Genomic DNA, 11,762 nt, shown 5'->3' on the forward strand with positions numbered 1-11,762 from the left:
GAAACATGTTCCATACACAGATAATTTAAAATCAAGAGAAATTGCGTTGAACTGCTAATAAAATCATAAATACAGTGATTATAGTATCACCCTAAACCATGATTTGGGGTTCCATAAATAAGATAATTGGATGGGAATCATGTTAGTTTTGGGGCCCAGTTAGTGATGAAACTCGAAAACAATCCCTCAATCCTCCTTGGTTATCTACTAGGTATACAGTGGTAGTCGTACTGGTTTATTGTACATAAAACTTGGAATGAATGCAAAAAAAGTAAAACCTTTGTTGAAGCAAATTCATAAAAATACATCATGCAGGAGTCACACGTGAACCCGATTTGCTATGTCCACTTAAATATTTCTTAGAAAGGAGAATAACATCATATAAAAATGAGCATAACCACATTTTCCAATATGATTGCTATATGCCAATGGGCTTATATCAACCGCATTAATAATTATTATGGGTATTTTTTTAAACACCAACTAAATATTAATAACTATATAAATATTAACAACCACATTATTTATATATTATTATATGAATATTATATGAATATTATAATAATAATATAAACTCATAATAATATTATTAATATTAATTAATTAAATTATCATTATGCTATTCCGGAAATAAAATAATATAATAATTATTATATTATTATAATAATAATAGAAAATTATAAAAATAATAATAACAATTATATTTATATTGTATAATAATAATAATATAATATAATATAATATAATAGTTATTATAATAATAATAATAATAATAATAATAATTACTATTATATTATTTATTATTATTATTATTATATTATTATAACAATAATCATAATAATAATAATAATAACAATCATGATCCAATAATAATTAGAATTGTGATAAGTGAATTATTATGTGTAATTTTTTAAAGACCAACCATTTATGATAATTAATAACTATATAAATAATAATAATGATATTCTTATATATTTATGATTATTATATTAATATTACTACAATAATATAAACTCATAATAATATTAGTAGTATTAAATATTAATAATTCATAATTAATAATAATACTAACAATACTAATAATTATTAGGTTTTATCAATTCAACCATGTTTATTTTAGTATTTTAAATATTTATCTTAGGGTTTGTATGCATTGGGTTTATAATATTAGTCCCTTTTGTTTATTATCACCCAAGGGATTAATACTAAAAACCAAGGGATTATGAACCAAATGGAATAATATTAAACATAAGGGACTAATATTATAAACCCAAGGAACTAATATTAGACAACCATGGTCAACCATGGTTGAATGTCACATTGTGACAAGGATTGTCTCACCATGAAAATAAACCATGTTTATTTTAGTCTTTCTATTATTTATATTAGGGTTTACCAATGTTGGGTTTGATATTAAACCCTATGATTAATATTATAAGCCCTAGTATCACAAATTATAAAGACAATACTAAAATTTAGTATTATAAACTAAATATTAAAAAGTCCTAATATTATAAACCTTGCATTAAACCCAAGTTTTGTAATGTAATAATGTGAATATTAAACCCTAGGACGAATATTAAACTCTATGATTAACAAACCCAAGGGATAAATATTGTAAACGCTAGGATTAATATCAAACCCTACGAATATAAAACCTATGATTAATACTATAAACCCGAGGAATTTATATCATAAACCTAATGGATTATAAACCCAAAGAATCTATATTAAACACTCGTTAATATTATAAACCCTATTAATAATATTATATGCTAGGAATATGAACCCTTAGATGAATAAACCCAAGGGATTGATAATATAAACCTAAGGAACTAATAACAACAAGGGATTAATACTAAAAACCTAAAAAACCAAAAGGATTAATAGTATAACCCAAGGTATATAAAACCTAAGATAAACAAAAGAGACTAATATTATAAACCCAAGGAACTAATAAACCCAATGGTTTAATATTATAAACCCAAGGAATTATTGAACCCAATGGATAAATATTAAAAACCTAAGGGATCAAGAAGTGCAAGGGATTGATATTACAAGAGATTAATAAAGATGACCATGATTGATATTATAAACCCAAGTTAATAATAAACCCAAAGGATTAATACTAAAACCCCAAGGGATTATGAACCCAAGGAAATAATATTAAACCTAAGGGACTAATATTATAAACCCAACATTGGTAAACCCTAATATAAATATTAGAAAGACTAAAATAAACATGGTTTATTTTCATGGTGAGACAATCCTTGTCACAATGTGGCATTCAACCATGGTTGACCATGGTTGTCTATGATTGACAATGGTTGACCATGATCGATATTATAAACCTAAGGGAATAATAAACCCAAGGGATTGATATTATAAACCTAAAGGAATAATAAAACTAAGGGATCAATGCTAAAACCCCAAGGGATTATGAACCCAAGGAAATAATTTTAAACCCATGGGACTAATATTATAAACCAACATTGTTAAACCCAAATATAAACACTACAAACACTAAAATAAACATGGTTTATTTTGATGGTGAGACAATCGTTGTCACAATGTGACATTCAAACATGGTTGACCACGGTTTGATATGATTAACAATGGTTGACCATGATTGATATTCTAAACGCAAAGAAATAATAAAACGAAGGGATTAATACTAAAACCCCAAGGGATTATGAACCGAAGGGAATAATAGTAAACCCATGGGACTAATATTATAAATCCAACATTGGTAAACCCAAATATAAATATTACAAACACTAAAATAAACTATGTTTATTTTGATGGTGAGACAATCCTTGTTACAATGCAATATTCAAACATGGTTGACCATGTTTTGCTACGATTAATATTATAAACCTAAGGGAATAAAAAACCCAAAGGATTGATATTATAAACCGAAATGAATAATAAACCCAAGGGATTAATACTAAAACCCCAAGGGATTATGAACCCAAGAGAATAATATTAAGCCCAATAAACCCAAGGGAATAATATAAACCCAACATTCGTAAACCCAAATATAAATATTACAAACACTAAAATAAGCATGGTTTATTTTCATGGTGGGACAATATTTGTCAAAATGCGACATTCAACCATGGGAGTAATATTGTAAACCCAACATTGGTAAACCCAAATATAAATACTACAAACACTAAAATAAACATGGTTTATTTTGATGGTTAGACAATTCTTGTCGCAATGCGACATTCAACCATGGTTGACCATGTTTGGCTATGATTGACAATGGTTTACCATGATTGATATTATAAACCTAAGGGATTGATATTATAAACCCGAATGAATAATAAACCCAAGGGATTAGTATTAAAAATCGAGGGATTATGGACCCAAGGGAATAATATTAAACCCAAGGGACTTATATTATAAACCCAAAATTCGTAAACCCAAATATAAATATTACAAAGACTAAAATAAACATGATTTATTTTCATGTTGAGACAATCCTTGTCACAATGTGGCATTCAACCACGGTTGACCATGGTTGACCATGATTGATATTATAAACCTAAGGGAATAATAAATCCAAGGGATTGATAGTAAAACCCAAATGAATAATAAACCCAATGGAGTAATACTAAAACCCCAAGGGACTATGAACCCAAGGGAATAATATTAAACCCAAGGGACTAATATTATAGACCCAACATTTGTAAACCCAAATGTAAATATTACAAAGACCAAAATAAACATGATTTATTTTCATGGTGAGACAATATTTGCAAAATGGGACATCCAACCATTGGACTAATATGGTAAACCCAAATATAAATATTATAAACACTAAAATAAACATGGTTTATTTTCATGGTGAGACAATCTTTGTCAAAATGCGACATTCAAGCATTGGACTAATATTATAAACTCAATATTGGTATACCCAAATATAAATACTGCAAACACTAAATTAAACATGATTTATTTTGATGGTGAGACAATTCTTGTCATAATGCGACATTCAACCATGGTTGACCATGATTGATAATATAAACCTAAGGGAATAATAAACATAAGGGATTGATATTATAAACCCAAATGAATAATAAACCCAAAGGATTAATACAAAAACCCCAAGGGATTGTGAACCTAAGGGAATAATATTAAACCCAAGGGACTAATATTATAAACCCAACATTCGTAAATGCAAATATAAATATTACAAAGACTAAAATAAACATGATTTATTTTCATGGTGAGACAATTCTTATGAAAATGTGATATTCAGCCACGGTTGACCATTTTTTACTATGATCGAGGGATTAATATTGAACCCTAAGATTAATATTATAAACCATATGCTTAATATTAAATTGTAGGAATATAAACCCTATGAATAATATTAGAAACCCTAGGAACAATATTATAAACCCAATGGATTACTAAGCCCATTGGATTAATATTAAAACCCCAAGGGATTAAAAACCAAAGGGAATAACATTAGACCCTGGGATTAATATTAAACACTAATAATATGAACCCTAATTTAATATTATGAACCTTAGGATTAATATTATAAACTCAAGGTATTATTACTATAAATCCAAGAAATTAATATACATAAAGGATTAATATTATAAACTAAATGGATTATAAAGTGGGGAATAATTTTAAACCCAAGGGATTAATATTATAAATCTAAGGGATTAATAAACTCAAAATATCAATATTAAAAATCCAAGTGATCGATAAACCCAAGGGATTGATATTAAACCCTATGATTAATATTATAAGCCCTAGTATCACAAATTATAAAGCCAATATTAAAATTTAGTATTATAAACTAAATATTAAAAAGTCCTAATATTATAAACCTTGTATTAAACCCAAGTTTTGTAATGTAACAATGCGAATATTAAACCCTGGGACGAATATTAAACTCTATGATTAATAAACCCAATGGATAAATATTGTAAACACTAGGATTAATATCAAACCCTACGAATATAAAACCTATGATTAATACTATAAACCTGAGGAATTTATATCATAAACCTAATGGATTATAAACCCAAAGAATCTATATTAAACACTTGTTAATATTATAAACCCTATCAATAATATTATATGCTAGGAATATGAACCCTTAGATTAATAAACCCAAGGGATTGATAATATGAACCTAAGGAACTAATAACAACAAGGGATTAATACTAAAAACCTAAAAAACCAAAACAATTAATAGTATAACCCAAGGTATATAAAACCTAAGATAAATATTATAAACCCTAAAACAAACATGGTTGACCATGGTTTAATATTAAAAACCCAAGGGATTAAAAACCGAGGGGAATAACATTAAACCCTAGAATGAATATTAAACCATAGGAATATAAACCCTAAAATTAATAAACCTAAGGGATTAATATTGTAAACACTGGGCTTAAAATTAAACCTAGGAACATAAACCCTATGATTAATATCATAAACCCAAGGAATTTATATTATAAACCTAGTGGATTATAAACTCAAGGGATCTATATTAATCCCTAGGATTAATATTATAAACCCTATCAATAATATTATACCTTAGGAATATGAACCCTTAGATTAATAAACCCAAGGGATTGATATTCTAAACCAAAGGTACTAATAAAAACGATGGATTAATACTAAAAGCATAAAAAACCCAAAGGATTAATATTGTAAACCCAAGGTATATAATCCCTAAGATAAATATCATAAACCCTAAAACAAGCATGGTTGATCATGTTGACCATGATTGGTTTTCATATTGAGACAATATTTTTCAGAATGTGGCATTGGACCATGGTTGACCATGATTTTCATATAAAGAGAATCTTTGTCAAAACGTGACATTGGAGCATGGTTAACCATGGTTGATTTTCATATTGACAATCTGTGTTAGAGTGCGACGTCAGGCCATGGTTAACCATAGTTGGCCATGGATGACCATGGTTGTGAAAATGTGACGTTGTACTATGAGACAATCTTTGTCATACTGTAAGCATGTCTATTGATGATCTTTGACCATGATTTACCATGGTTGATTTTGATATTGAGGAAATCTTTATCACAATGTGACATTAGAGCATGGTTGATAATGGTTGACGATGGATGACGATGGGTGATTTTGACATTGAGACAATTTTTGTCACAATTTGACATTTAACCATGCTTGATCTTCATATTTACCATGATTCATTTTCATTTTGAGACAATCTTTTTCACAATGCGACATTTGACCATGGTTGAACATGATTGGCTATGATTGAATATGGTTGGCAATGATTGATTTTCATATTGAGACAATCGTTGTTATAATGTGACATTGGACCATGGTTCACCGTGAATGACAATGGTTGGCGGTGGTTGAACATGGTTGATTTTCATATCGAGACAACCTTTGTCACAATGTGCCATTGGGCCATGGTTGACCACGATTGACCATGATTATAAACCCAATGGATTTATATTAAATCCTAGGATTAATATTATAAACCATATGAATAATATTATACCATAGGAATATGGACCCTTAGATTAATAAACCCAAGGGATTAATATTATAAACCCTAGTGACTAATAAACAAAAGGAATTAATACTAAAAACTCAGAGGATTATAGACCCAAGGGAATAATATCAAATCTAAGGGCATAATATTATATACCCTAGGTATATAAACCCTAAGATAAATATTATAAACCACAAAATAAACATGGTCGACCATTGTTGACTATGGTTGATTTTCATATTGACACAATCTTTGTCACAATGCGACGTTCGACCATGGTTATCCATGATTTATTTTCATATTGAGACAATCTTTGTCAGAATGCAACGTTAGACTATGGTTGACCATGGTTGATTTTCATATTAAGACAATATTTGTCACAATTGACGTTGGACCATGGTTGACCATGGATGGCCATTGTTGTTGGACCAAGAGACAATCTTCATTACAATGTGACCATGATTATTGACCATGGTTGACCATGGTCGATGATGGTTGACCATGGTTTATTTTCATATTGTGACAATCTTTGTCACAATGTGACGTTGGACCATAATTGACCATGATTGATTTTCATATTGAGACAATCTTTTTCACAATGTGATGTTTGAATGAATATTATAAACCCTAAAATAAACATGGTTGGCCATCATTAACCATGGTTGATTTTCATATTGATATAAATATTAATTATAAATATTAATAATGCTAAAATATTAATTATAAATATTAATAATACTAAAAGTAATATTAATATTCACATTCATATTAATTAATATTATTATTAAAATTAATATTAATAAATAATATTAAAACTTTATATTAAAATTTCATACATATTTAATATTATTAATTTTAATGACATTCATAATAACAATATTAATTAGTATTAATATTAATATTATTAATAAATTAAAATAACACAAAATTAAAATAATTTAAAATTACCACATTAAATAAATTAAAATTTAAATAACTTAAATTTATATTATAATCCATAACGAATTTTCAATAAAAATTAATATTCATATGAATATGGAAAAATTAAAATAATAATAACCATAATAATGAATAATATTGTAAATTAAAATTTATTAATAGTATTTTAATACCAAATGTGTTCAATATTTTTCATAAATATTAATATTAATATTAGTTATAATATTAATGTCATTAATATTAATAATTAACATTAAAATTACTATTTATAAATACTAACATTATTAAAAGTAATGTATATATATATATATATGAATATTGAAATTAATTTTAACTATTCATATTAAAATTAAATTCCTTATTAAATTTAATATCAAATTTTATTAATATTATCGTTAATATTAAAAGTTGTTAATATTATTTATAGTTGTAATATTAATGTTATTAATATTAATAATTAAAACTAAAATCATAATTTAATTAAAATTCTTATTAATAATTAACATTTTTATTAATGTGATTTAAATGCTATTATTTTTAAATATTTAAATTAATTATCCTATATTTATTTATTATATTAATATTATTAATTTTGTAATCGTAAACAATAATTTTATAAAAGTATTATTATTTTTTATCTTATGATTAAAAATATTATTATTTTTTATTTTATGATTAAGTTTTTATTGTTATTATTGATTGTTGACTCAAATTTTTAAAGTTAATGTCAATATTGATAAATATAAATTAAACTTAATATTAAAAATTCAATATAACCCAATATTATAAGTTCTAATATTAAAAACATACAATATTGAAAACATTAAATAATCAAATATTAAATTCTAATAATACAAAACTAAAAATTAAAACATAATATCTAAACTTAATATAATGTCAAAACATAAAATTATTAATATTAAATTAATAATATTTTAATAAAATTAGATTTTAATTTTGTTATTAAATGTAGAGATTTATATTAATATAAATATGAATATAATTAAGTATAACATTAATAAATAGCAAATTTATTATTTAATTTAACGAAATAATAAAATTTTCTCAAAACAGAAAATTGTATGTTTTAAGAATATCTTAAATAAAAATATCAATATAAATCTAAAATTACTCATTTTCTTATACTCATTTGCTTATGGCCCCTCTCAAATTTAATGTTTTCTTTAAGCTACATTTCATGCCACCATTATCTTGGTTTCCTTGTTTATGAAAACAAAATATTATATATTTTAAAGATTTAGTAAATTAAAAACAAAAAAAATAATATTTTCAATTATTATTACCTTATTATGTTATTAATCACTTGAATATAAATAAACCAAACATTAAGGGGTAATTGTGAATTGTGGTTGTTTAAATAAGTTTTGAAACATAATTTTACATGTTCAAGTTGTAAATTGGTTTAAAATGATTAGTTTTTATGATTTTAAATATTATTATGTATTTGCATTATTTTTTTATATTTTTTAATTTTACAATTAAGTTTATATATTTGTAAGTTTTCATGAATGAATAGATTAAAACATAATAATATAAATTTAAAATGATTCATTTCATTATCTGGACTGTAGATCAAGTTTATATATCCATTTTCAATAAAAATGAAATCAAAGTACCTACAAATTTATAGAAAGATCCAAGCTATTAATCCATTACATGTTTATTGCAGGTTTATAAGCATCTAATTTTCTAAGTCTTTTAATTTAAAAATATGGAAATTGTATTAGCTCGATATAGTTTCTTCAACAAAAAAATACATATTTGAACAATAAATAAGTCTGGAAACCTCTGCTCAACCTAAGATATAATCAAACTCGTAATGAAGGCCAATGAATAAAACTAGTAATGAAACCTCCAAACCTGCTCAACCTCAAGATATAATCAAACTCGTAATGAAGGCCAATGAATAAAACTGGTAATGAATGATCAATCAAATTGATATTTGGGGGTTTAGGATTTTTGAAAAGAAGGCTTCTTGAAATATAACATGCACGTTTCAAAACATGCATGTTTCAAATCAACTTCCAAACTTCATATGAAGCATGATCTGAACCATTTAAAAAAAACACAAATTTAATTGTCATGATCATCATTTATACTTTAAATAATCCAAGTTAATGCCATGTTAATCTATCTGATTGAAAAAACGCAAGTATAACCAATATTTTAAATAACTTCATGATGTCCAGTTCAGCAAACAAAACATCCTACATATATCTAAAATCCATCTAGCAAGACAACAGGGTTCATCCCATATATTCTTATATCCTACCCACACTCAATTATCAATATAACCGATTATATTTTTCACATTTCGACATATATAACAGGATTCAACCTCTCTAATAAAAAGCATTTAAATAAGCCTCTGTCAAAACTGCAATATGATTATCATGTCCGTTCTGTATGAAACAAAAACTAGAATACCTCCAAAGAAATGTTGGAGAATGTAGCTATTGTTTTCCCATTCTGTTCTGCAATGAGCGCAAGGATTCTTTCTCCACACACTTTAGAATTTCAACAAAAGAGACAGCCTCCGGATCTATGACAGACCCTTGATTTCCAAGCTCGTAAATTGATTCGTCTATGCCATTTACGTGAACGGAATCACATTCTGCGTTGGAGAAGAAACAAAAAAAAAAATCAGAAATAGTAACCCATTAGGTACCCATTAGTAACCCATCATGTAGTATACCTAGGGGGCATAATATGGGGTACAAAGGGAGGTACCCAAGGGAATAATGTAATAATGGGATGGGCCATAGTAATAAATAAGGTGGTTAACCCGTATCATGTAAGAGACCACAAGTAGTTTGTAATAATGTAATGGGCCCATGGTATTAGATAGATGGTATTGAGGGAACCATGGTATTGACCCATGGTATTGTATGTATAAGGCCTATATAAAGGTTAGAGACTCCACATTGAGGGATGTGAAGGAATATTGTATGAACAAGCATATGGCTTGTGGAGTGTTCTCCTTCTTTAAGGAGTGAATATATGGTGTTGCCCTACCGTAAGGGTTTTGATATCAATAAAGAAGCATTTCTATTTCTATCTTGTTATTTATTGGGTATATTTGTATTTTCATATATTTTCATATCAGATCTATAACAAGTGGTATTAGAGCACTTTCTTGGGCAAAAGTGGAGAATTTTTTTTTAATTTTTTGCAGGAACTTTCTGGGGTGGCGAGTTGCAGATCAAATATTTACGTTTTGGGGCAAAATCTGCAAAATCTAATTGTAGATCTATATTCTTTGAGAAAAAACACCCAAGTTAAAAAAAAAGGGGCCAAATCGGAGTCCGGATGAAGGAGATATCGCTGATCTAAAAATCAGTGGTGTTGCAGGCATTTTTCGGGGTGGCGAATTTGCAGATCAGATCTGTATGATTTGGGGCAAAATCTGCAAAATATAATTACAGATTTGGGTTTTTGATGAAAAATACTCCATTTCAAAAAAAAAAAATCAGTCGAATTAGAGTCTGAATGAAGGAGATCTCGCTGATTTAAAAATCAGTGCAGTTGCAGACATTTTTTGGGGCATTGAGTTTGAGGCACAGATATGTACGTTCTGGTGCACAATCTAAAGAATCTAATTGCAGATCTGGATTTTTTGTGAAAAATACCCAAATTCAAAAAAAAAATCAGTCGAATCAAAGTTTGGATGAGGGAGATATCGCTGATTTAAATTCAACTTCTTCTTCTTCTTCTTCTTTTTTTGTTTGTTTTTTTTTTTTACAAAATTTTTGGTGATGGCGGGAGAGTTGCAGCGCGGATTTGAAATTTTAGTGCCTAGATCGGGATTTCTACCACATGAGAAGATGTAGAATGGTGGTTCCATTTCCGAAAACATGTCATAATAGGGATTCTGAGCAATATTGATGGAATTGTGGCCATTTCAAATTTTCGCCAAGTAAGTGAATTTTTTTCAAAACACTCTTCATGATGGCTATCAAATTTATAGGGAGAGATGATAGCCCTACTATTGAAGAATTCATACAAAGACAAAAGTTCACATATGGGACACTTTGGAAGGTTTCAGTGTGGTTTAATTTCAAAGATGAGGCTGCCAAATGGTGGTTCTCACTTGACAACAAGCAATTGACCAAACTTTCAGATGCAGAATTTGAAAGAGTCCTTTTAGATGAATGGTCTCATGCTAGAAAAAAGAAGAATGAGACACGTAAGGGGTTATTTTCTACTGGTGTCTCCTTATTGCAGGTTCATGGATTGATTAAGAAGAAGAAGATCGTTGTGTCTATAAATTTTAGTTGCAATCATAAT

The sequence above is a fragment of the Pinus tabuliformis genome, chromosome 5_2 (genome assembly GCF_031772625.1).
Source record: "Pinus tabuliformis cultivar Carrire ecotype Pingquan chromosome 5_2, CPIR1, whole genome shotgun sequence".
NCBI classification, from domain to species: Eukaryota; Viridiplantae; Streptophyta; class Pinopsida; order Pinales; family Pinaceae; genus Pinus; species Pinus tabuliformis.